Source organism: Lithobates pipiens, unplaced genomic scaffold (assembly GCF_037356315.1).
Source record: "Lithobates pipiens isolate NorthernLeopardFrog02 unplaced genomic scaffold, aLitPip1_a1.2 Scaffold_23, whole genome shotgun sequence".
NCBI classification, from domain to species: domain Eukaryota; kingdom Metazoa; phylum Chordata; class Amphibia; order Anura; family Ranidae; genus Lithobates; species Lithobates pipiens.
In genome coordinates this window covers 11,196,362-11,223,377 of record NW_027507785.1, presented here as the reverse complement: position 1 = coordinate 11,223,377, position 27,016 = coordinate 11,196,362, and the positions used below count along the sequence as shown (strand labels likewise).

The 27,016-nt window shown below is 47.4% G+C and overlaps 2 protein-coding genes across 3 annotated transcripts in view; one reads left to right on the top strand and one right to left on the bottom strand.

Annotated features, from left to right (window-relative positions):
* Nucleotides 1-27,016, bottom strand: part of LOC143927195 (ecto-ADP-ribosyltransferase 5-like) — a 425,121-nt gene that overhangs the window by 153,213 nt on the left and 244,892 nt on the right. The gene's annotated exons all lie outside the window — the stretch shown is intronic.
* Nucleotides 17,558-27,016, top strand: part of LOC143927194 (ecto-ADP-ribosyltransferase 5-like) — a 157,791-nt gene continuing 148,332 nt past the window's right edge. Inside the window, exon 1 of one of the 2 annotated variants that reach the window (XM_077451170.1) lies at nt 17,558-17,597. The gene's annotated coding sequence lies outside the window, so the exon portion shown is untranslated. The remainder of the gene's footprint in view (nt 17,598-27,016) is intronic. The other variant, XM_077451171.1, reaches the window with a different exon arrangement.

Here is a 27,016-nt window from a genome sequence, read left to right as displayed (position 1 = left end):
AGCGTCAGGGGACTGTAAGGTGAGACACAGGAGCTGTGGGCTGTAAGCATCCGTGGGATTGGATCCAGGCGAACCTTAAGACACCTACTCGGCATCATATTGTGCAGTTAAGCTTATATTGATTTATTGTGAGACTTTAAGCACAACAAAGTGATTGCATTTTACACTAGTAACTCTGCTTTGTAGCTCAGTACTATGTCTCCTCGTAAGAGGGTTTCAGGGGCAGGTAACAAAAGCACTGGCAGGTCACCGCCTGGGTCCAGGGGTTCTAAAAGTGCATGCAGATTACCATCCCCCTCTGCAAGAGTGGAGCCTGCATCTCAAGACGAGTCAGTGCCCCTTTCAGGCTTTGCAGCCTCTCCTAATGTCGCAGCCCCGGTCTATGTCACTGAGGACTCCCTTAGGGCTTCATTGGAGAGTTTTGAAGGGAGGATAATGAATTTTATTTCTGCTTCCCTAAAAGATAGCAAGAAAAGGGGTAGATCCCCTCCCTCTGCTGAAATCCCTCTCTCAGACAGCTGCTCTGAAAATGAGGAGAGATCCCTATCTTTGGAAAGGGATCATGAGCAGTCGGATCAGTCAGAGGATGAGGAGTCAGTCCCCTCCTCCCAGGCACTCAGAAAGCAGGTGCAGTATTACACTGAATTGGTGCGTACCACGTTCAGAATGCCAGCTGCTGAAGTCGCTACATCCTCTGTCTCTTCCCTGGGAGTCAGGAAAGCTCCACAGACTGCTTGTTCCTTCCCAATTCATCCTTTAATGGCTGACTTGATGTATAAGGACTGGGGACATCCCGATAAACTGTTTGCTCCTCCCAAGAGGTTTTCTATGTATTATCCCGTGGAGGAAAGCTTCACCAAGAAATGGGGGGCCCCATCTGTGGATGCGGCTATCTCTTGTGTGAATAAAAACCTAACTTGTCCTTTGGATAATGCGCAGGTATTTAAGGACCCAGCTGACAAAAGGCTGGAAACCTTGTTAAAAGCCTCCTTTCCATGGCCGGCGCTGTGGTGCAACCTACAGTCGCAGCCGTGGGGTTGTGCCAGTTCCTTAAGGAACAGGTTAAACAGATGTTTGAACTCCTTCCTAATGAGGAAGTAGAGAAATATGCAGAGATGCCTCACATCTTATGTTTCATAATTGATGCGATTTTGGATTCTGTCCAACAAGCATCACGTTTGTCCCTCATGTTGGTACACATGCGTAGGGCTCTATGGCTAAAAAATTGGGCTGCTGAAATGTCATGCAAAAAGCATTTGACTGGGTTCCCGTTTAAAGGGGAACGGTTGTTTGGAGAGGAATTAGATAAATTCGTCCAAAATATTTCGGGAGGTAAATCTACACTCCTTCCAGTCAAGAAGAGTAAACGTCCTTCATTCAGGCGTACTCTCTCTCCCGAAGCGTCGAGCTCTAAACAGTGGCGACGGCCTTCTCAGCCCTCCTCGGCTGCAAAGCCTCAGGGCCGAGCCCAGGGACAGAAAAAGACTTGGGGGCGGAAGCCTGCCAAGCAGACCTCCAAGACATCCTTGTGAAGGGGCGCCCCCGCTCGGCCGAGTGGGGGGAAGGCTCCTGCAGTTTGCAGGCGCCTGGCGGGTAGAGATTCAGGACAAATGGGTGATCTCTTCAGTATCTCTGGGCTACAGGCTAGAGTTTCAGGAGATTCCACCTTCCCGTTTTCTAAGGTCAAGGATCCCCAGGGATCCGATAAAGCAGAAACCGCTATTTCTGGCCTTAGATCAATTACTATCCCAAGGTGTGATAGTAGAGGTGAGCCCGAAAGATCAGGGTTCAGGTTTCTATTCGAATCTCTTCACCGTTCCAAAACCAAACGGAAGTGTCAGACCTATCTTGGATCTGAGAGACTTAAACCGGTTTCTACACATCCAGACCTTCCGGATGCAGTCAATACGCACTGTGGTCTCCTCCCTGCAAGGAGGAGAATTCATGGCATCAATAGATATCAAAGACGCATATCTCCATGTGCCAATATTTCCCGCACACCAGAAGTTTCTGAGGTTCGCGGTAGAGCAGCGCCATTTTCAATTTGTGGCCCTGCCGTTCGGCCTAGCCACGGCCCCTCGAGTCTTCACGAAGATTCTAGACCCTCTCTTAGCAATCTTAAGAGTTCAGGGCATAGCCGTCATGGCTTACCTAGACGACTTGCTTCTCGTAGAGAGAACTGCAACATGCCTAAGTCGCAGCGTCACCAAAACGCTAGAACATCTGGGCCGCCTAGGTTGGATTATAAACCTAGAAAAGTCGTCTTTACAACCGACCACCAGGTTGGATTACCTGGGTCTGATTATCGACACCGCTCAGGGCAGGGTGTTCCTTCCAAAGCCAAAGGCCTTGGCCATTGGAGATCTAGTGCGCCTGATTCTGGGCAGAAGATTCTCCTCCATTCGGTTGTACATGAGACTGTTGGGAAAGATGGTCGCCTCTTTCGAGGCCGTTCCATTTGCCCAGTTCCACTCAAGGCCCCTGCAAAGATGCATCCTTGCGATTTGGAACAGGAAGCCCCAATCCCTGGATCTTCCTATGCGTTTATCCCCTCGGGCACGCAAAGGTCTTGTCTGGTGGTTACAGACCAAAAATTTGCTGAAAGGCAAAACCTTTCTTCCCCTCTCATGGAAGATTGTCACCACGGATGCCAGCCTGACAGGCTGGGGAGCCGTGTTGCAGGAAACATGCTCGCAGGGAAAATGGTCTGCGACCGAAAGTCTGCTGCCCATAAATGTCTTGGAGATTCGGGCAATTTACATGGCACTCAGAGAGTGGTCTCACAGACTGCGAGGTTTCCCAGTTCGGATTCAGTCCGACAATGCCACCGCAGTGGCTTACATCAATCACCAGGGCGGTACCAGAAGTCTGGTGGCCCAAAAGGAGGTGAATCGCATACTTGTCTGGGCAGAAGAGCATGTTCCGTGCCTCTCTGCAGTCTTCATTCCAGGAGTGGAGAATTGGCAGGCAGATTATCTCAGCCGCCAGCCGTTGTGCCCAGGAGAATGGGCTCTGCACCCCGATGTGTTTCAAGACATATGTCACAAGTGGGGCACTCCAGACGTGGATTTGTTTGCGTCCAGATTCAACAGGAAACTGGACAACTTTGTGTCAAGGACAAGAGATGCACTTGCTCAGGGGTCAGATGCTCTGACAGTTCCCTGGGATCAGTACAATCTGATCTATGCCTTCCCCCCGAACCCGCTGTTATCGAGGTTCTTGGGAAGGGTCAATAGGGAGACGAAGCCGGTCCTTCTAGTGGCCTCGGCTTGGCCCAGGCGACCATGGTTCGCAGAAATCATGAAGTTGGCAGTGGGCAGGTCATGGACCCTCCCTCTCCGGCCAGATCTGCTCTCACAGGGTCCAATTTACCACCCTGCTTTACGCAGTCTGAATTTGACGGTCTGGCTGCTGAGACCCACATTTTGAGAGGCCGTGGTCTTTCGGGGCCAGTCCTCTCCACTCTGGTCAATGCCAGAAAACCGGCCTCCAGGCGTATCTATTACAAGATCTGGAGGGCATATGTTTCCTGGTGTGAACCCAGGAGATGGCATCCTAGAAGGTATGTCATTAGCAGAATCTTGGCCTTTCTCCAATCAGGCCTTGAAATGAATTTGGCCATAAGCACCATCAAGGTGCAGATTTCGGCCCTATCGGTCTTTTTTCAAAGATCGCTTGCATCACATTCCCTAGTACGGGCTTTTATCCAGGGGGCTATGCGGATGAGACCGCCAGTCAAACCTCCGGTATGCCCTTGGGATCTGAATTTGGTTCTCTCGGCCTTAGAAGCCCAACCATTTGAACCTCTGCATCTGGCTTCTTTAACTCTCCTGACAAAGAAGCTGGTTTTCCTAATAGCCATATCCACGGCTAGAAGGGTATCAGAATTGGCAGCTCTTTCCTGTAAAGAGCCCTATTTAATTATCCATAAGGACCGAGTGGTCATGCGTCCCAACAGGTCCTTTCTACCTAAGGTAGTTTCAGGTTTTCACCTGAATCAGGATGTAATCCTACCATCCTTTTTTCCAAACCCTCAGTCCACAGAGGAAGAATCCTTACACACTTTAGATGTGGTTAGAGCAATCAGTCTTTATCTTCAGGCAACTGCTCAGATAAGAAAGACTGACTGTTTATTTATTCTGCCAGAAGGCCCTAAAAGGGGTCAGGCAGCGTCAAAGTCCACTCTTTCGAGGTGGATCAGACAAGTTATTTCTCAGGCCTATGACTTAAAGGGGAAGATTCCTCCTTTTCAGGTGAAAGCGCACTCTACTAGGGCTGTCAGTGCTTCTTGGGCAGTGCATCACCAGGCCTCCCTGGCTCAGATCTGTAAGGCTGCGACTTGGTCATCAGTCCATACATTCACCAGATTCTATCAGGTGGATGTCAGAGGGCAGGAGGATATCGCCTTTGGGCGCAGTGTACTGCAGGCTGCAGTTTAGGTCCTCAGGTCCCTGGCGGTCTAGATTCATGATCTGTGTCTCCCTCCCCTCAACCTGAGCATTGCTATGGGACATCCCACTATGTAATGAAGCTCCTGTGTCCCGTGATGTATGATCAAGAAAATAGGATTTTTATATACAGCTTACCTGTAAAATCCTTTTCTTGAGAGTACATCACGGGACACAGGGCTCCCGCCCCTCTTGGGTTTTACGTGGTTTCTTATTGCTTTGCTACAAAACTGAGGTGCCTCCCTGATGGGAGGGGTTATATAGGGGAGGAATTCTCTTTAATTGGGTCAACCAGTGTCCAATCACCAGAGGTGCCTATATAACCCACTATGTAATGAAGCTCCTGTGTCCCGTGATGTACTCTCAAGAAAAGGATTTTACAGGTAAGCTGTATATAAAAATCCTATTTTTCACACGTACACACAGAAATGAGCGCAACATAAAAGGCTGCTATAAATCTTCAGTTACAGTCGAGATAAGCAGTCGAGATAAGCTGCTGGAATGAATGCTGATGTGGTGATAATGTAGACAAATCTTGGGTTCATGTTCTCCGCATTCAAGTCCTTGAAGGAGTCAGTCCACCTGAAACTGATATTTTATTCTTCTCTCAGGGAATCTATTGTGAGATATCTGTCCCCGGGTCTGTACACCTGCTGTGCCCATTATGAGGGGTTCCCACCTTCCATGTGCTGAGTTCCCGGGTCTGTACACCCGCTGTGCCCATTATGAGGGGTTCCCACCATCCATGTGCTGAGTTCCCGGGTCTGTACACCTGTTGTTCCCATTATGAGGGGTTCCCACCATCCCTGTGCTGAGTTCCCGGGTCTGTACACCTGCTGTTCCCATTATGAGGGATCCCCACCATCCCTGCGCTGAGTTCCCGGGTCTGTACACCTGTTGTTCCCATTATGAGGGGTTCCCACCATCCCTGTGCTGAGTTCCCGGGTCTGTACACCTGTTGTTCCCATTATGAGGGGTTCCCACCATCCATGTGCTGAGTTCCCGGGTCTGTACACCTGTTGTTCCCATTATGAGGGGTTCCCACCATCCCTGCGCTGAGTTCCCGGGTCTGTACACCTGTTGTTCCCATTATGAGGGGTTCCCACCATCCCTGCGCTGAGTTCCCGGGTCTGTACACCTGTTGTTCCCATTATGAGGGGTTCCCACCATCCCTGTGCTGAGTTCCTAGGTCTGTATAGTTGCTCTGCTCATTATGAGGGGTTCCCACCATCCCTGCTAGATTTTTTTATATGATGGGCACTGTATGTACAAACAATATATAGAGATCTGAGGAAACCAACTCCCTCCCAATGGTAAAAGAAAGCAAATGGCTCCTAAATTAGAGTCCATGATAGATTGCAGTCCATTTTATCCAAATGCAGCTCACTGAGGCAGCTCCATGGAAAAGCAAGAAGCAACTCTGAAGGGAAAATGAGAAGAGACATAGGCGCCTTCTAAGTGTAGCTATAAGGTTTAAATATATTAAAAGTAACAGAACTACTCACAAGTGTAGTTGCTGTACAGGTATTTACGCTTTCAAAGGCACTGAGCAGGGAATCATTCTTGGTAACTCTCTGCGGGGGGGGGTCCACAAGGGATTCTGTCATCTGTCAGAAGAGGCGGGTGGTCAGCGTGGGTGGATTCCAGCACTTCCAGGTCCATGGAATGCACTGGCAAGATGGAGATGACGTCACTTCCCGGGAGCAGCGCGTGGACGTGAAGGCTATGGCGACATGTTTGCGGAGCATGTGCTCCTTCAGGTCTGCACACCTGCTGTGCCCATTATGAGGGGTTCCCACCATCCCTGTGATGAGTTCCTGGGTCTGTACACCTGCTGTGCCCATTATGAGGGGTTAATTTTGTTTATTGAAAATCTTACAAACAACAACTTATATACAATAAAACCATAATAAATAAATAAAACATATTTCCAAAATAATTGAATATGACTATACAAACCAAGAACAAAATAAACAGTGCAAACCAAATTGCGCACAACATAATCCCTACAGGAGAGCCAGACTAAGGAACATCACCGTCACCATGCATGGAGGATTTTATCAAAAATATATTTGATCTGAAAATCTAGGGGAGTGAAAGAAGAATACAAAGAAAGCCGCACACCCCGAGATCAACAGGCAGCAGCTACAGAGTTCTGATATTCCTCCATGCCCTTATCCCGGTCTCCTGCTGCCACCTGTCTTTCTAAAGACTGAATAGGTGTCAGTAGAGCAGAGGACGTTTTCAGTAGGGCAGTGGATGGTGTCAGTAGAGCAGTGGACGGTGTCAGTAGAGCAGTGGACGGTGTCAACAGAGCAGTGGACATTGTCAGTAGAGCAGTGGGCAGTGATAGTAGGGCAGAGATTGGTGTCAGTTTTGATCTCTCACTTTTAAGACAAAAAAAGTGACTGAGGACAGAAATTCCCCAATCCCTTTCTCTGCAGCCTGGACAAAGATTTGGCTACCGGAGCATTCTTAGGGTGTGCACCCCAGAGCTCAAACACACATGCGCGTGTGTTTGTTAGGCCGCGTACACACGGGCGGACTGTTCGCCCAACCTTGTCCGCTGAACAGTGTTTGGGCGGACTGTCCGCTCGTGTGTGGGGCTTCAGCGGACAGTTTCAGCGGACAGTTGGACGAACAAGGTTTTTCGGAAATTCCGAAAAACTGTCCGCTGAAGCCTTGTTTGAGCGAACAGTCCGGCCGTGTGTAGGCTTGTTCGACAAACTAAGTTCCGCGCATGCTCAGAAAGGATTTACACGTCGGAAAGTTGCATTGAAGTGTATTGTACGTCGAATTTTTCGATCCGTCGTACGTGTCGAAACGTCATCGCGCACGGTTTCAGCAAACTGTTCGTTCGTCGTGTGTGGGCATGTCCGCCCATGCTAAGTTTGAGCGGACTGTCCGCCGAAACTGTTGGACAGACAAAGTTGGGCGAACAGTCCGCCCGTGTGTACGCGGCCTAAGTGTCAGTAGGGCAGTGGACTGAGTCAGTAGAGCAGTGGACAGTGTCAGTAGAGCAGTGGACGGTGTCAGTAGAGCAGTGAGTGGTGTCAGTAGAGCAGTGGACAGTGTCAGTGGACGGTGTCAGTGGATGGTGTCAGTAGCGCAGTGGATGGTGTCAGTAGAGCAGTGGACGGTGTCAGTAGAGCAGTGGATGGTGTCAGTAGAGCAGTGGATGGTGTCAGTAGAGCAGTGGATGGTGTCAGTAGAGCAGTGGATGGTGTCAGTAGGGCAGTGGATGGTGTCAGTAGAGCAGTGGATGGTGTCAGTAGGGCAGTGGATGGTGTCAGTAGAGCAGTGGATGGTGTCAGTAGGGCAGTGGATGGTGTCAGTAGAGCAGTGGATGGTGTCAGTAGGGCAGAATGATAGGAGAAGGAGAAGCCATGTTAGAAGGAAAAGGGAAAACCACTGCTCCGGGAACTGTCAGCTGGATTTAGACTGGTGAGTGTAAAAGGAGTCAACACAGTGTGATAGTGAGAGTCCCTGCCTCTGAAAAATTAATTTAAAAAGGACATGGGGTTTGCATGTGCAGGACTATGGAGCATTTATTTTAAAAGCAGAAAACTGCTCTGGCAGCTTTCTCCAGAGATTGCTATTTCCAGATGGGGCTCTTCAGTTCAGAGTCTTGGGCAGGATGGAATCCCCACCCTAGTGTCCGGGTGTTGTGGACAACCAGCAGGGTGTGTGCCCAGTTGCAAACAGCCCTTATAACAATGGGCTGGTGAGGGCAGTGGGTGGTGGAAGTTGGAGTTTGTGCAGTTGAAGCTGCTTGAAAACAGAGCCCCGTCAGGAGAGAGGTTGAATACTACAGCCTGTGTGAGAGGGATTCTGGACCCAAGGACTGGGAAAGTCTGGCCAACACTCAGAGTCTGGGAGACCAAGAGAGGGTCTGGGAGACTGAGGAAGCTACAGAGGCCAGAGAGGCCAGGGGGTGCTGGAGAGAATCTGTAAGTCTCTAGTGGGTCCAAGCTGGAGATACTGGGAAAACCCAGTCAAGAGGCCAAGAGGTCCTGAATAGTAAAGTGCTGTCACCTAGGCTGAGAGAGAGCCTGAATAGCAAGTGCACAGGGAGACCAAAACAAGGAGAGGTACTGATAATCAGAGAGCCAGGTGGCTCGGCATGTTTTTCATTGGTGTTAGCTAAATGAGGTTGAAACCTCCGCATTGGAATCCTTGATGGACTTTTGTTCAGTTTTTTCTTTAATGAAAGGCGGCTACCAGGCCCTTAACTATAATGCCTGTGTGACATGGACTCACTGTGCAAAAATAGCATCAACCACTGAGCTAAACATCCCCCATATTGCAACAGAAATAAGGTGTCTGAAGACACAGGTGCCCCAAATGATGGCGCTATTGACCCTGCTAATGACCCTTCTGGCAACACGAGTCACTGAGTAACCTGGAAGATGTCACAAGCTTATTCTACTGCACAGTCCCCATTTTCAGTGTCACTGCCAAAGCATTTTAAAACACGGGGCAACATAAGCTGGGAGCTCATCATGCTTGGCCCTCAGACTTTTCACTGGCCCACCAATTTCCCAGTCTCACAGAAAGGGCCTGAACCAAGACTGGAAAATACCAACTCTCCCAGGCGGTCTCTCTGCCAACATGTTACCAAGATTGTACTTCACAAACATTAGAGAGAAAAAGATTACAGGGTTGATCATCCCTAGACCACCCTCCCACCTAGGAAAGTAAGTCACATTCCTTTTGGCAAGGTTTATTTTGTTTCCCTATAACATCTGGAAGAAACAACTATAGACCCTGAACAACTTAAGACCTATCTCATTGCTCCCATTCACCTCTAAACATCTAGAACGCTTAGTCTACAACCGTCTTAGCTCCTACCTCAGTGAAAATAACCTTCTTGACCCATTACAGTCTGGCTCACTAACGATCTACTAACTGCTAAAACCAACAGCCAGTACTCCATACTCCTACTACTTGACCTCTCTGCTGCCTTTGATACGGTTGACCTCCCGCTCCTCTTCAATAAACTACATTCCCTTGGCCTGTCTCCTCCTCTCCATTGCCTCTTTCTGTGGGGGTCCCCCAAGGCTCTGTTCTTGGACCCCTTCTCTTCTCTATCTACACCTCCTCCCTTGGTCACTTGATAACCACCCACGGCTTCCAATACCACTTATACGCCAATGACACCCAAATCTATCTGTCTACTCCTCACCTCACTCCTTCAGTCTGCTCTCGCATTACTAACCTGCTAACTGACATATCAGCATGGATGTCACACCACTTCCTTAAACTAAACCTCTCTAAAACTGAGCTATTAATATTCCCCCTGCACATGCCCCCCTCCATGACTTTTCCATCAAAATCAACAATGCACCCATCAGGCCCTCCCCTCACGCCAGGGTACTAGGTGTAATCCTGGACTCTGACATGTCATTTCAGCGACAAGTCCAATCGTTGTCAAAAGTTTATAGATTTCACCTCCGTAACATCTCTAAAATTCACCCCTTCTTAACAAATGAAACCACCAAGATCCTCATTCACTCCCTTGTTATCTCTCGCCTTGACTATTGCAACTCCCTTCTCATTGACCTGCCTCTCCATAGGCTATCCCCTCTTCAGTCTATCATGAATGCTGCTGCCAGATTTATCCACCTTACCAACCGCTCAGTGTCTGCCAACCCTCTCCTCCAATCCCTACACTGGCTCCCAATCACCCAGCGAATTAAATTCAAAATACTAACCACCACATACAAAGCCATTCACAACTCTGCCCCGAGCTCCATCACCAATCTTGTCTCCAAATATCACCCAAATTGTCCCCTCCGTTCTTCTCAAGACCTCCTACTCTCAAGCTCTCTCGTCTCCTCCTCCCATGCTCGTCTCCAGGATTTCTCCAGAGCCTCTCCAATCCTCTGGAACTCGCTACCTCCACTGGTCCGGCTATCCCCTACTCTTGCTACCTTCAGGCGATCCCAGAATACTCATCTCTTCAGGGAAGCCTATCACATCTCAAACTAATCTCCTACCACTTCCATCAGCTCATTCCCGACAGTTATAACCTTTTGTACCACCTGCCCCACCCTATTAGATTGTAAGCTCTTCTGAGCAGGGCCCTCTTAATCCTCTTGTATTTTATTGTATTCTAACTGTATTGTCTCCTTTTTATATTGTAAAGCGCTGCGTAAATTGCTGGCGCTATATAAATCCTGAATGATAATAATATAGAGAGAAAATGGCAAAACGCAAACAAAACTGACATACAACCTCTAGCCCAAAATCCTTTGATGGCAGCGATTAAAAACCCAGATCCCAAAAAACTCATCTCATAATTTTATGTTATGTTGTCGCTTCCTTCCATGACCGTGGCTGCCATGTGGCCTATTACAGATGACGAATGGAGTGAAGCATTGGACACCTGTAAACTAGTATCGCCCAAACTCTCTGACCGTCTGACCCAAGTTTTCATAACGCATAGAGCATACCTCACGCCGCTTACAATTTCAAAATACAAACACACCTATTCTAGCACTTGCCGCATGTGTACACACGTACCCGGTACTTTTTTTCATCTCCTATGGGAATGCCCTAAAATTCAAACGTATTGGTCGCAGGTGGTGAGGTTCCTACATGACATGATGGGCTCCCCCATCCCACTTCAGCCGAAGCCGTGTCTTCTGGGCATCTTCCCAGATGCTGACTCAAATAAATACACCAAAATATTCTAACATGAAACCCTATTTTCTGCATGGAAAATTATTGCCAGAGTCTGGATGAGACCTGATCCTCCAACGGTCTCACAATGGCTCGGAGAAATTAATAATGTCTTGCCGTATAAGAAACTTGTATACACCCATAGGGGATGCCCCTCCAAATATGAGAAAGTCTGGGACAGATGGCTCAAGAATTCTGCAACATGCACATAATAGTTTGATTTTAGATGAGTATTGTTCTATACTTTGGTTAAGTATATGGAGAAGAGCCGGGAGCGGGCGGGATGGGGTGAGTGGGGGGTGGGTGGATCTATGGAGGTGTTTGCATGGCTCCGATAATAATTCGAACACTATGTACTGATGTAATTATCTATGTGAAGCGCATATTTTTATTATGTACGAGAAGTTAAACCGAGACAAGCATATGTTTCCATTTTGACACACTTTATTTTTTGTATGTACCATACAATTTTTTTTTCATTAAAAAGAACTCATGTTTAAAAAAAAAAAAAAACTGACATACAACAAAATCAGAATCAGGTTTTGATCAAATCAACCTTTTCCCACAAGGAAAGACACCAAAATTTCCAGCTTGCCACCTTGGCATCTGCATTCTCCAGCCTGTTCACTGAATTGGTGTGACCATAGTCATCTAGGTCAAATTCAATGCCTAGAACTCTAATTTTTTGTTGGGACTCCTTGAAGTCATCCGGGAGAACAAAGCTCTCACCTTCCACGCCCATCCAGAAAGCTTCACACTTGTCCTGATTGACCTTTGAACCTGATGCCTCTGTATACTGCATTATCACTGAGACCACCTCCTGCGCCTCCCCAGTCCCAGAGACAAAAACAGAAACATCATCAGCATAGGCCATAACATTCTAAGGAGGCTCACCAGCGATGCCCAAAGGTACCCTACACAATTGTCCACTCTCTAGCCTTCTAATGAAGGGGTCTATTGCAAACACATACAGCAGAGGACTCAATGGACATCCCTGACTTACACCTCAACCGACCACAACAGGCTGCCCGACCCAACCATTAACCAGACGAAAGCTTTCAGCCCATTTGTACAAAATCTTGAGCCAATCAATGAAACCTTCCTCCAGGCCATATTTGCCAAGAAGGAGCCATAAGTACTCATGATTAACCTGATCAAAGGCCTTAGCCCGATCCAATGTCAGCAAAAATGTACCCCAACCAGCAGCCCTACGACATTCCAAGGCCTTCCGGACAGCTAACACTGCTGAGTAAGTGCTTCTACCCTGGACCGAACAGTGCTGGTGGTGGGATAACAAAGTGCCTGCCACTAGTGATAATCACCAGAAAAAAATCTTTGCCAGTATCTTTCTTTCGACATTAAGAAGACTAATGGGGCACCAATTCCCAATCAGGAAATTGGTGCCCCATTAAGGATCTTTACCCTTTGACAGAAGGATCACTGCAGATTTCCTCATGGAGGGAGGGAGAGAACCCTCATACAAACAGCCATTAAAAACCTCCGCAAGGTAGGGAGCCAGGATCGTCTTAAAACATTTATAAAATTCGGCTGTCAAACCATCTGGCCCTGGCGTTTTCTTGATGGCCAATTTATCAATAGCCTGGACTACCTCATCTGCAGTGATTTCATCCGTCAAATTTATCAAAGGAACATTACTCTCCAGACCTGGTATAGAGTCCAAAAAACACAACATGCTTGTCTGATCAAGGTTCCTTCCTCCCAGGAGATCGTCATTGTATGACCTGACAACCTCCAGGATTCCTGACCTAGACTTCGTCAGAGAGCCCGTACTGTCCTTCAGGCCACTGACCGTCTTAAGTGCTACGCTCTGTTTACAGTTCTGGTAAGGGTCAGCTGAATGGTATTTCCCATAACCCCTCTCCTGAACCAAAGAAGTGTGCTGGTCATATTGATGTCTCCTAAGGAGGAGCTTCACTTCAGAGATCGCACCATAATCTCCTCCATTCGAAACAAGGCGGTCAAGTTTCCTCCTCAAACGCTGCTAGGTGATATACTTCTTTTGCTGCTTCTTTCTTCCTATGGCCTTGAAAAGCCCAACAGTCCGCTGTTTTACAAGCTCCCACCATTCTGACTTGCTGTTGCAAAAGTAGGATCGTTACCTGTGCTTGAAAAAAATCCCCAAAATGAAGGACCACATCTCCTTTGCCAGATGTATATCGGCCAGACTACGCAGATGGGTCTTGCAAAATCAAAATGTCAGCATCAAACTCACCGAGCAAAAATAAGGCAAATGATGAGCACTTACTGATCTTAAGCTGGCAACATTATAGGTTGCCACTTCTAACAGAGTGGAAATGCCATTCGGATAATTGAGGCAGCCGTTTCTTAGCCTTACTACACCCAATGAGTCCCATTCATTGTCATCATCTGACAGGACCTCAAACATATTTGCCAAGGGCAAAACCTTAGGACTAAAGGTAATTATTAGGTAATTATTTTTTATAAAGGTATAAAGGTAATAAAGGTATATAGGTATAAAGGTAATTATTTTTTCTTCTTTCTTTTGCCCCTTCTCCTTTTATCCTCCAACCACTCCATATCATCCTTAGACAAACCAGAATCAACAGCTTCCCCACTCCTACCTTCTCCTTCACCCCCCTCCCCACCACTGTCCCTTACCTTACCTACCACTAGGCCAGCCTCTTCACCATCCTCCCCACTCCTCTGCACCCCACGATCCTCAATAGAAACCTTGTAGTGTCAAGGGAGGGGGACCGGCACTGCACATGATGCACCTGCCTCAGCACCTCTTGCTGCCTCTGCAATTTTGGAAGACATAGAAGGGTTGGACACATTCTCGGTAACTGATATCTTACCTACAGACTGGGAAGACACGGGCACACTAGGCAAATGCACAGACTGGGGAACCACAGACTGGGAAGACAAATTGGTTATTGGCACAGACTCAGATGGAATCACAGGCACCCCAGCTGCTGAGCTCTGAGCATCCTCCATGTCCAGATGGAAGAACTCTCTCATAAGCTCAGGCTTGTTGTGCATTGCCTCAGGACACTGACTGTAATGATGTCCCACCACATTGCACAGATTATACCTTATAATGTTACAATCCTTTGCCAAATGTCCTATACCCTGACACAGAGAGCACTCTATCACTGGACAGGAGGATGCAAGATGCCCTTTATCTCCACACTTGTTGCAGAGCTTTGGCTGGCCCGGGTAGAAGATGTTCATCCTGTCCCTCCCCAGGAAAGCTGAGAATGGCAGATGCTGGATGACATTGTCAATGACTTTTAATATTAACTGCACAGACCACCCCCTGTCCATATTCCCCGATCATCCAAAATCTTCTTTACACCTCTTCACCGGCAGTGAATGTGGAAATTAAACTGAAGAGATAACCAAACGATCCTGCGTATGAAAGACATGATATGCAGAGAACCCGACCTACCCTTGTTAATGATCTCAGAAATTGCCTGATTGTCCGTGCAAAACACCACCATGTTGCCCATCCACAAGTGACCCCACACCTGAGCTGCGGCCACTATGGGGTAGACCTTGAACAAGGCAGATGTCTGTGTGAACCTGGAAATTGCCCGACACTCGTCCTGGCATGGTCCTGCCAGCCAATGTGTGGCAAGAATAGCCGCATAGCCTCTAGTGGCAGCAGCATCGGTAATGACCTGGAAAGACACCGAAACGGCAGGAACGAACTTGGAAATCACGTTCCAGTGCTGGAGGAACTCATTCCACATGCGCAGGTCAGACAAAGCCGCTGCATCTAACTTGACCCTGGAATCAGAGTCAGGGGCTGAGGGTAAATACTAGGGATGAGCCCAATGTTTGAGACAAACGTAAGTTCGACTCGAACATCGGGTGTTCTCCTGTTCGCCGAACAGTGAACAATATGCGGTGTTCGTGGCAAATTCAAAAGCCACCGGAACACCGTTAACTACTTCCCACCCGGCCAATGTACATAAACAGCTGGGTGAGCACTCTCTCCTACTGAGTGGATGTCTAGAAACTCCCTCAAAAGAAGGGGGATCGCAGGCACGCGCATCAGAGCAATCCAAATGTGCTTGTGTCACCCAGACACGGCGCATCTCTGATCGGCAGGAGGGCTCTGTGATTGGCCCTCCTGATCACATGACGGCCGTGTCCAATCACAGCCGTCATGTGATGTAAACACAGAGCTGGTTGCTAGGCAATCGGCTCTCCTCCCCTCACACAGAAGTTGTCAGTGAGGAGAGGAGAGCAGATCGCTGCAGCCAGCTGGTGATCAGTGAGTATGAGCTGTTTTTTACAGCTTTTTACCCACTGGTCACTAACCTAGTGTCACCACACAATGTAAAACACACATGTCCCCACACAATGTCCCCAAAACACATGTCCTCAAAACACAATGTCCCCAAATAATAAAAACACTTGTCCCCCACACATGTTCCATTAAAATCACATCTCCCAATGATTATCTGCACACGTATGTCTGTGATCACCTGCGCACATCTGTACATGATCATTTGCGTACATATGTCATTGATCACACAAATCAATTATTATACACTTAACAGGATTTTTTTTTACCAAAAACATGTAGCAGAATACATTTTGGCTTAAATTTATGACAAAATTAGATTTTATTGGATTTCTTTTAAAATAGATAAGAAAATATAGTTTTTTTTTCCAAATGTATGCTCTTTTTTGCTTATATTGCAAAAAATAAAAAACAGAGTCATGAATAAATACCAACAAAATAAAGCTCTATTTATGTGAACAAAATGATAACAATTTTCATTTGGGGACTGTGCAAATGTCATTGAAAGTGTAAGAGCGCTGAAAGCTGAAAATTGGTCTGGGAAGGAAGGGGGCGAAAGTGCCCGGTATTGATGTGGTTAAAGTCTATGGGACACTAACATGAAAAATCAAAAGTGCTCATTTTTAAGGCTAATATGTAAGTTATTGTCATAAAAAAGTGTTTACAAGTATCAATGCAAAAAATTGTCATTTAAAACTGATCGCGGCTGTAATGTATTGTCGGGTCTCGGCAATATAGATAAAACTCATTGAAAAAAAAAAAGAGCATGGGATACCCCTCAGTCCATTACCAGGCCCTTTGGGTCTGGTATGAATATTAAGGGAAACCCCGAACCAAAAATTTAAAATATTTTTTTTTAATTCAGAGAGAAAATGGGGTACCAAGCCATGAAGAGCTTTATAGGTGAGCAAGAGGATTTTAACCACTTGCCTACTTTGCGCTTTTACTCCATTCCTGCCCAGGCCAATTTTCAGCTTTCAGCGCTGTCACACTTTGAATGACAATTGCGTGGGCATGAAGCACTGTACCCAAACAAGATTTGTTAGCATTTTTTTTTCCATAGAAATAGAGTTTTCATTTGTTGGTATTTAATCACCACTGGGGTTTTTATTTTTTGCTAAATAAATAAAGACCTACCCAAAAAAAATAAAAAAATTCATAGTTTGGTATAAAATTTTGGAAACAGGTAATTTTTTACTTCATTGATGTGCGTTGATGAGGCTGCACTGATGGGCTGCACTGGTGGGCACTGATAGGTAGCACTGATGGGCATGATAGGTAGCACTGATGGGCGGCACTGATAGGCAGAACTTATGGGCACTGGTAGGCGGCACTGATGGGCGACAATGATAAGGAGGCACTAATTTGTAGCACTGGTGGGCACAGATTGGCAGCACTGGTGGGCACACATTGGCAGCACTGATCATCAGAACAGTGATAATCAGTGCCTTGAATGATTATCAGAGTGCATGTCCCTTTTAGAAAAGTCGGGTTATTGGCTCTCTTCTCGTTTCCTCAATCTGTGATCAGCAGTGTCCACCAGGCATCGGGCAGGCGCAATCGTGGGAGGCCATCATGTGACGGTCTCCCAGAACTAGCCGTCTGCGCTGTAGCTGTCATTCGGCTATAACGTGGTCAGCAAGTGGTTAAAGTCTATGCGAAACCTGATGGGAAGACAGTGCAAGGATTGTAGGATAGGGGGTAATAGGATCGCTTCTACCAAACCTAGTTAGGATTCTGGCTGCAAAATTTTGAACATATGGAAGTTGATTAATAGTGGATTTAGATACACGACCAATAGTCAAGTCAGGAGAAGAGAAATGTATGGGTCGGCTTTTCAGCTACAGCATATGATAGCCTCGAACACAGTCCAGCATTGACGCTCCAGTGTAATAATAGCATAGGACGCAGCTCAGCAATTTTTTCTAAATAGACACAACATGGGGAAATGTGCATGGATCACAGGAAATGTGCTGAATATGTAATTTTTTTTTTATTCTGCTTAAAAATGTGGGGGAAAAAAACAAACTGTAATAACCTTTGGTCTGTAGTTGGGTGGGGAGCTCTATGCAGCTGTGTCAAAATGAAAGTGAAAGTGACCAGCCTGATGTATATAAAGACCACAGCCAAGGATCAGAACACACATCGTCAGAGAAGACACAGATCACCAGGTAAGGGACTTGTCTAATTTTTCACTCGTTGTATTCCTATAGACTTCTGTAGAGAGGATTGGCAATATACAAAAGTAGGCATGTGTAGAAAATAAAATAAAAAATAAATGGCACAACGTTGTGCACCCTTTGAAGTCGGATCCAATGTTGTGCCATTTGCAGGCAAGAAAATCACCTGCAAATTATATTTGTAACATGGAGGATGTAAAAAAAAAAAATGTAAAAGTTCAATTTTGCTTTTACTGTAACATTTTGTAAAAATGTAAACATAAAACAGATGGCATGCCCATGCATCCATAACCCATCTTGTTAAGATTGGACTATATCAAATATCCCGGCCTACTGACAGCATGGGAGTAGTGGAGAGCCAATAAGTGGCTTTCCTGACAATGGGGGATCTGTACTGATAAGCAGTGCATTTATTATCATTGCAGTCCCATCAGTGATGCCTGTCAGTTCCTCCCAGTGCAGCACAGTGGTGTAGTGAGTAGCACTCTTGCCTAGCAGCCAATAGGGTCGCTGGTTCAAATCCTGACCACAACACCATCTGCCTGGAGTTTGCATGTTCTCCCTGTGCCTGCGTGGGTTTCCTCCCACACTCCAAAGACATGCTGGTAGGGTAATCAGGTCCTGTCTATAAATTGGCCCTAAAATGTGTTTGTAAGCTTGTTGGGACCCTGTGGGGTAAATGACTGTGCTATATCAAGATTCAACTCAACTCCTCATAAGTGCCACCTATAAAAGTGGTCAAACCAGTGCCCCTTATTACCACCTGTCTGTGCCCATCATTGTCACCTATCTGTGCCCATAAAGGCTGCTTATCAGTAGAGCTGCAGAATTAATTGTTAAAAAACAATCTCCAATGCAGAGTTTGCTGATTCTTTCATATAACAAGTGGAGAGACTTTATCTGCTTTCTCAGCTGTGAAAAGAAAAAATCCAAGTTTTCAACAACATGAAACATTGTCACAAACTTCTGTGTGTAAATGCAGGAAGTTTAACCACTTAAAGTGGAAGTAAACTCTCCTATCATTTTCAGCCATGGAAGCTGCCATTTTTGACCCTGTTTAATCTTCAACTGCCATGGTGCTGCACATGTGATCAGTTATGACACCAGCCATTGGACGGTTTGACAGTTTGACTGAGAGCACAGCCAATGTGCAGTTAGCGTTCCCGGCATGCCGGGAATGTAACTGTTTTTTGAAACTGTTAAATTGATGGGTTTACTTCCACTTTAAAGTCCAAATCTTTTTTCTGACACTTGTTTCTTAAGTTAAAGTGGGGTTCCACCCTAAAGTGGAACTTCCGCTCACCGGAACCCTCCGGTGTCACAGTTGGCACCTTTTAGGGGGCAGGGGGGTGCAGATACCTGTCTAAGACAGGTATTTGCACCCACTTCCAGGCATAGACTCCCACAGGAATCTATAACTCTTAGACCCCTTTCACACCAGGGCATTTTTCAGGCGCTATAGCGTTAGAAATAGCGCCTGCAAAACGCCCTAAAGAAGCTGCACCATTGTGTGCAGTGTGAAAGCCCGAGGGCTTTCACACTACAGCGGTGCGCTGGCAGGACGTCAGAAAAAAGTCCTGCCAGCAGCTTCTTTGGAGCGGTGAAGGAGCGGTGTGTTTACCGCTCCTCCACCGCTGCTGCCCATTGAAATCAATGGGGCAGCGCTGTAATGCCGCCGGCAAAACGCCGCTATTGCGGCGTATTGCCGGCGGTTTTAACCCTTTCGCGGCCACTAGCGGGGGGTAAAAGCGCCCCGCTAGCGGCCGAAATGCGCCGCAAATCTGGCGGTAAAACGCCGCTAAAAATAGCGGCGTTTTACCGCCGACGCAAGGTGCGGTGTGGTGTGAAAGGGGTCTTACTGTCCCGGCGCACTGTCTGCTGGGACACACATGGGTCCCAGAGACAGCACGGACCATTCCCATTGTGCTGCGTGACTCGCGCATGCGCAGTAGGAAACTGGGACGTGAAGCCGCAATGCTTCACTTCCTGATTCCCTCACCGAGAATGGCGGTGGCAGTAGCCGAGAACCAAGCGATCGGTCGGCCTCGGCTGCGGACATCGCTGGACCCCGGGACAGGTGAGTGCCCATTTATTAAAGTCAGCAGCTGTAGTATTTATAGCTGCTGGCTTTTAATATTTTTTTACCAGTGGACTCCCTCTTTAAAATCAATATTGTTTGCTCGAAAATTAGTTGGAACCCCCAAAAATGTATATATATTTTAGCAGTGACCCTAGAGAATAAAATGTCAATCGCTGCAATATTTTATGTCACGCCGTATTTCCCCACGGTCTTTCAAATGCAATTTTTGGGGAAAAAATAGACTTCAATGAATAAAAAAAAAAAAAATGAAACAGTTAAGTTAGCCCCATTTTTTTTTGTTTCAATGTGAAAGATGATATTATGCTGCGAGAATCGTGATCTATCGTCTAAGCAAAAAAATTGTGATCCTCATTTTAACCAGAATCGTGCAGCTCTACTTATCAATGCCACCTATCAGTGCCCATCATTGCCGACCTATCTCAAGCTTCCAAATAGAAGCGTATTATTGGTACAATTTGATCATACTCGGTATATCACCACATGTATGGCCATAGGAGGCGCCTCTATCTGTTTTATTGTTGTATGTATGAGTATGTCTGGTTCTGTTTGTTGAAAGTCAGGGTGTATGAACTGTGCAGATAAGGATGATCTTTGGATCATCTTTGGTTAATGTTGTGTAAACACCTAGGATCGATTGATGTAATTCAATCAAGGTTTATTGTTTTATGTATAGAAAGAAATAAAAATATTTTTGATATTAATCAAATGTCCTATGTGTTCACCGAAGCCTAAGGTAGCTACTTTTTCTTTTCTCCTGGTGTTGGTACGCAACATACCCAAAACTGTTAGCGATCGCAGGGATCAGGCCTGACTCTGCGATCGCTGCAGTTATGTGTTTAGTGTTTTGTAAGTGACAGTGATCGATCGATACTGCACTTGGGTGGGCTGGGCAGAGGGGCAAAACGCAGGTGCTAGCAGGTATCTGGGCTGATCCCGCTAACAATGCATTTTTTTGGAACCCTAAACTGCTGGGGACGCTAGTATAGATCTGATCAGATCAGATATTGATCTGTTCAGATACTATACCACTATGGGAGGTGTATGCTTTGCGTGTGGGTGTTAGCGGTACTGGCACTAACCTAGCGCTGCCTGGGGCAACGCAGACCCTGACCCTAAAACCTAATTGATATCACCGGGTGATCAGGGGACGCTAGTATAGATCTGATCAGATCAGATATTGATCTGTTCAGATACTATACCACTACGGGAGGTGTATGCTTTATTGGGTAATAAATGGTGGGTGCCCTGATGCTATAAAAAGCAAACTAACCAGAGTCACCCGTAACACTTATACGGTGATCAGTGGTGAAAGGGTTAACTAGGGGCAATCAGGGGGTTCAAATTTTTATTAGGTAGTATATGGGGGTCCCTGGCGCTATATAAAAACCTGACGGGGAACCTAAATAACTAACTGGCTAACCAGCGTCACCAGTGACACTTATATTGTGATCGCTGGTGAAAGGGTTAACTAGGGGCAATCAGGGGGTTAAAACCATTATTGGGTAGTATATCTGGGGACCTAGCGCTATAAAAACCTGGCGGTGAACCTAAAAAAATAACTAGCTACCTAACGGCACTAGTGACACTAATGCAGCGATCGGAAAAACGATTGCTTAGTGACACTGGTGTACCTATGTGTACCTATGTGTTAGAGTAGTGTTTTGGTGCACTTACTTTTTGTCTTCTCCTCGTAGTCCGATCAAAAAGACCGCCCCGAGGAGAATGACATCACTTCCTCTTTCCTGTGTATACAATACACAGTGGGAGGAAGCTTCTCATTGGCCAGGAGCGATCCAGAGGGGGTGGCCAGAAACCAACGGCCATCCCCTCATCACGGATCGCTCCTGAAGCGAACCGGACCGCCGTATCCAGCGGGAGGGGGTCCGATTGGACCCCCCACCCGCTGGAAGGCAGGCACGTACATGTACGTGCTTGTGCCTGCCTGTGCCATTGCGATGACGTACAATGGCAATACGGCGGTCCTTAAGTGGTTAAAAATGTCAGTTTTTTTCGGGAGCACTGATTTTAATGACGATTAAAGTGAAAAAAAAGTGAAATATTCCTTTAAATATAGTGCTTGGGGGGTGTCTATAGTATGCCTGTGACGTGCCACGTGTTTCCCGTGTTTAGAACAGTCCCTGCACAAAATGACATTTAACGGAAAAAAAGTCATTTAAAACTGCTTGCGGTTTTAATGTAATATCTGGTTCCGGCAATATGGATGAAAATCATTGAGAAAATGGCATAGGTAGCCCCTCCTGCCCATTACCAGCCCCTTTGGGTCTTGTATGGATATTAAGGGGAACCCCGTACCCAAATAAAAAAAAAGGAAAGGCGTGGGGCCCCCAGGCCCTATATACTCAGAACAGCAGTATATAGGCAGTGCAAACAAGACAGGGACTGATTTGTGTGTTAAGTAGAATATATTTGTAATTTTGAACTGGTACATTTTGAAAGTGTAGCTCCAATGAAAAAATGTATTTTTAAGCTTTTTGGAAAACATAGGGAAGGGTTATCACCCCTGTATAATTTTTTTTGCCGTCTGTCTTTTTTTATCTCACTTCCTGTTGTCTCCTTTGGTTTGCAAGTAGGAGACATTGTAAGTTGGATGTTTGAAAGTAGGGGCCTGCCCTATATGCTCTGCAGAAATGGGGGCCTAAGGTGTTGGTGTTGCCACAACAATGTAAGCCCTCAAAGTGACTCTTGGTGGGCGCCGGAGCGCCCTGCTGTGAACGATTATATCAAGAATTGTAATTACATGCCATTGTTGAACAGTGGTAGAAAAATTGGGCCTTTGGTGGTTGTGGTGGTGGTGCCACAACACTATAAGTCCTCTCAGTTACTCTCGGTGGGCACAGGAATGGGCCCTGCTGCAAAGCATTGCATCAAAAATTGTAGTTACATGCCCCTGTTAAACAGGGGCTGAAAAATTGGGCCTTAGGCACTGGTGCACGTGCCACAACACTGCAACCTCTCCCATATACTCTATTTGGAGTGCAGGAATGAGCCCTGCTGCAAAGCATTACATCAAAAACTGTAATTACACGCCCCTTGTTAAACAGGGGCTGAAAAATTGGGCTGGTGGCATCACCCAGAACCAAAAATGTTCTTCCAAGATATCAGCGGGATCATTGAGGAGGAAAGGATAGTCAGTCAACATAACAGGACAGTCACTTAGCATCAGCATAGGCAGTCTTGAAGGGATGTGACATTTCCAAAAAAATTATTCGGTTACATCAGCTTCAGGTGCTTGGTAGCTGGTGGTGATCCAAGACTGATTCATCTTTATGAAGATCAGTCGATCACCCTGTGATCAGTTACAAAGCCACCAGCAGCACTGAAGGTGCGTTCCAAAAGAACGGTGGATGCAGGACAGGCCAGTAGCTCAATTGCATACTGTGCAAGCTCTGGCCAGTGATCCATCCTCAAGACCCAGTAAGCCAGAGGATTTTAGGTGGGAAAGGTGTCCAAGTCTGACCTTACCCCTAGGTATTCCTGCACTATGTAAATCAGACGCTGGCAATGGTTGCATGAAAAGATCATACCTTGGGGCTGTGGACTAAAACATTGTCTGAATGCATCGGTTAGACGGCCACCTTCTCCACCGCTGCTTCTGACTGAAGCCTCAGCAACACGTTGTCCAGGACCAGGAGTTTGTAACCTCCTAGTCTCTGGGAACGTGTTGCACAGGCCTTTCTGCAAGGCCTCCCAGAGATGTCTCTTCCTCTGCTCCCTCTGCGACAGCAAGATAAGGTCTTACCCTTGTACCGTGGCTCAAGGAGAGTGGCCAGCCAGTAATGGTCCCTCTCCTTGATCCGAAGAATACGAGGATCCTTCCGCAGGCTTTGCAGGATCAGGGAGGCCATGCAGCGTAGGTTAGCTGAGGCATTCGGTCCGGAGTCCTCTGGGTCACTAAGGACAACATGATCCGCAGCCACCTACTCCCAGCCACGTAGAAGTCCACGGGTTTCTTGGGACTGTAAATCATCCCTACAAGACTGCTGCTGCTGATGCTGAGTGCCAGGCTCCACCTCTATGCTGACACAATCCTCCTCCTTCCCCTCCTCTTCCTGTGTGATGGGTGGGACAGCAGGAACACTGTCTGGATAAAGTGGGCATTAAGAGGCAAGGAAGTCCTGCTCTTCCTGCCTCTGTTTTGCCTCAAGTGCCCTGTCCATTATTCCATGCAGTGTGTGCTCCCACAGATGGACAAGAGGTACAGTGTCACTGATGCATGCACTGTCACTGCTCACCATCCTTGTGGCCTCCTCAAACGGTGACAGGACAGTGCATGCATTCTGATCAGGCCCCACTGGAGTGGTGAGAAAAAAACGAGCTCCCCTCACACTGTCCTGGTGCCGTAGTCGCACAGGTACTCATTGATGGCCCTCTGCTGCGTGTGCAGCCTCTGCAGCATGGACATCGTTGAGTTCCACCTGGTGGACATATCACATATAAGGCGGTTCTTGGGCAGGTTCAACTCCTTTTGGAGCTCAGCCAGCCGAGCACTGGCATTAAATGATTGTCGGAAATGCACACAGACTTTCCTGGCCTGCTTCAGGACATCCTGTAAGCCCGGGTACCTGCCTAAGAACCGCTTCACCACCAAGTTAGAACGTGAGCCACACAGGGCACATGGGTCAGCTGTCCCTGTCGGAGGTCGGAGAGGAGGTTGGTGCCATTGTCGCAAACCACCATTCCTGCCTTAAGCTGGCATGGCGTCAACCACCTCTCGGCCTGCCCCTGCAGAGCTGACAAAATATCTGCCACAGTGTGGCTCCTGTCCCCCAAACAAACCAGCGCAAGCACGGCATGGCATCTTTTTGCCTATGTACTTGCGTAGCCCCTTGAACGCCTACGGTGCACCGCTGGTTAAGAGGACAGAGCACTGGAAGAGGCCATGGAGGAAGAAGAAGAGGAGGGGGTGGAGGAGAGAGGTGTGTCACAACCAGTAGTAGCATTTTGGAGGCGTGGTGGCGGAACAACCTCCAACACTACTGCACCTTGTCCTGCATCCTTCTCAGCTGCCAGAAGAGTGACTCAATGGGCCGTGAAAGATAGGTAATGTCCCTGACCATGCCTGCTGGACCATGAGTCAGTGGTAATAGGCACCTTACCACTGACCGCCCTGTCCAGCGAGGCAAGGACATTGCCTTCCACATGCCGGTAGGGAGCTGGAATCACCTTCCTTGAGAAAAAGTAGAGTTTGGGGACCTGCCACTGAGGAACCACACATTGCACAAACTCACGGAAGGGGGCCGAGTCTACCAACTGAAAAGGCAGCAGTTGAAGTGCTAGCAATTTAGCCAAGCTAGCATTCAACCGCTGGGCATGTGGATGGCTGGGAGTGAACTTCTTTCTACGGTACAGCAGCTGGGGCAGGGAAATTTGCCTGCTACAATCGGACGTGGGCGTACTGCTAGCAGAGTGCCTGGAAGCACTTGGCTGTGACACACCTAATTCTACACCTTCAGTCCTCTCAGTGCAGGTTTCAGAGAGGACTGAAGGTCTAGTGGGGTTGGAGATCCCAGCTGATGAGGAGCAAGGAGAGGTCCACTTTGTCCTTCGGTGTGGGTCTTTAAGGTACGCTTGCCAACGAGCTGCATGGCAGGTCAACATATCTCTGGTCAAGCATGTGGTGCCCAAGCGCCTAATATTTTGGCCAGGCGAGATACCCTTGAGACATATGTTGCAAATGACAGTGGTGCGATCTGATGCACTCATCTCAAAAAAGGCCCACACCAAAGAACGTTTGGAATAACATGCAGAGGCAGCGCCCTGCACAGGCGGAGCTCCGAGGTGTGATTCAGTCAGTGTGCTGTCCCTAAACTGGCCCCCGGAGGGCATCCTGCCTCGTTGGAGATGTGCCTCCTCCTCCTCCTCCTCTCTCCTATCAGGCACCCACGTGGAGTCAGTGACCTCATCACCCCCTCCCTCTTCATCACTGGAGCAAACCTGGCAGTATGCTGCAGCTGGTGGAACATGACTGCCAGATGGCTGTCCTTGAGCATCCCCTCTCTCTGTGCTCACGCTACTGCCTTCCTCTAGCTGAGTATCATCATCAGAGCCTTCAAAACACTGGGCATCTTCCTGGAGCATGTACCCAATACTGTGCTCAAACAGTTCGGGGGACTCCTCAGGAGGACATGGTGGGTCTAGGGAAGGAGTGACTGATGATGACATTGAGACAAGGGAAGAGGATGCGTTGGCAGCTGCTTTGCTAGTACCCTGAGCCTGGGTGAGAGAGGATGAGGAGGATGAAGAGGGCTTGGTCATCCGCTCTACCGTGTCTTCGACATGATGCGGCTCAACACACCCAGCTGCCGAAAATAAGGACAAGCGTGTCCCATTGCCACGTGCTGATTACAATGCACCGCGTCCACAACCAGCACTGTTGTCTCTAGACACAGAGCCTGCTTGCCCTCTTTTATTGGCTCGTGACTGTATCCCTCTCCTTGTTGGCCTTCCAGACATAGTAATGGCCTGCAGGAAGATGGGAAAACCAGCAATTGGGTAGTGTATATTGTGCTGGAGGCACATAACACCCACTAACTCCTGCAGGTGGCTGTATTAGAGAACACCAGCAATAAAGGGTAGATACAGGTGTATACTGTGCTGTGCTGGAGGCACACAACACCCACTAACTCCTGCAGATGCCTTTATTATTGAACACCAGCAGTAAAGGTTAGATACAGATGTATACTGTGCTGTGCTGGAGGCACACAACACCCACTAACTCCTGCGGATGCCTTTATTATAGAACACCAGCAATAAAGGGTAGATACAGGTGTATACTGTGCTGTGCTGGAGGCGCACAACACCCACTAACTCCTGCGGATGCCTTTATTATAGAACACCAGCAATAAAGGGTAGATACAGGTGTATACTGTGCTGTGCTGGAGGCGCACAACACCCACTTACTCCTGTGGATTCCTTTATTATAGAACACCAGCAATAAAGGGTAGATACAGGTGTATACTGTGCTGTGCTGGAGGCGCACAACACCCACTAATTCCTGCAGATGCCTTTATTTTAGACCACCAGCAATAAATGGTAGATACAGGTGTATACTGTGCTGGAGGCACACAACACCCACTTACTCCTGCAGATGGCTGTATTAGAGAACACCAGCAATAAAGGGTATATACAGGTGTATACTGAGCTGGAGGCACACAACACCCACTAACTCCTGCAGATGGCTCTATTAGAGAACAGCAATAAAGGGTTTATACAGGTGTATACTGCGCTGGAGGCACAAAACACCCACTAACTCCTGCAGAAGCCGGAACACTACACAAGGCCTCCGTGC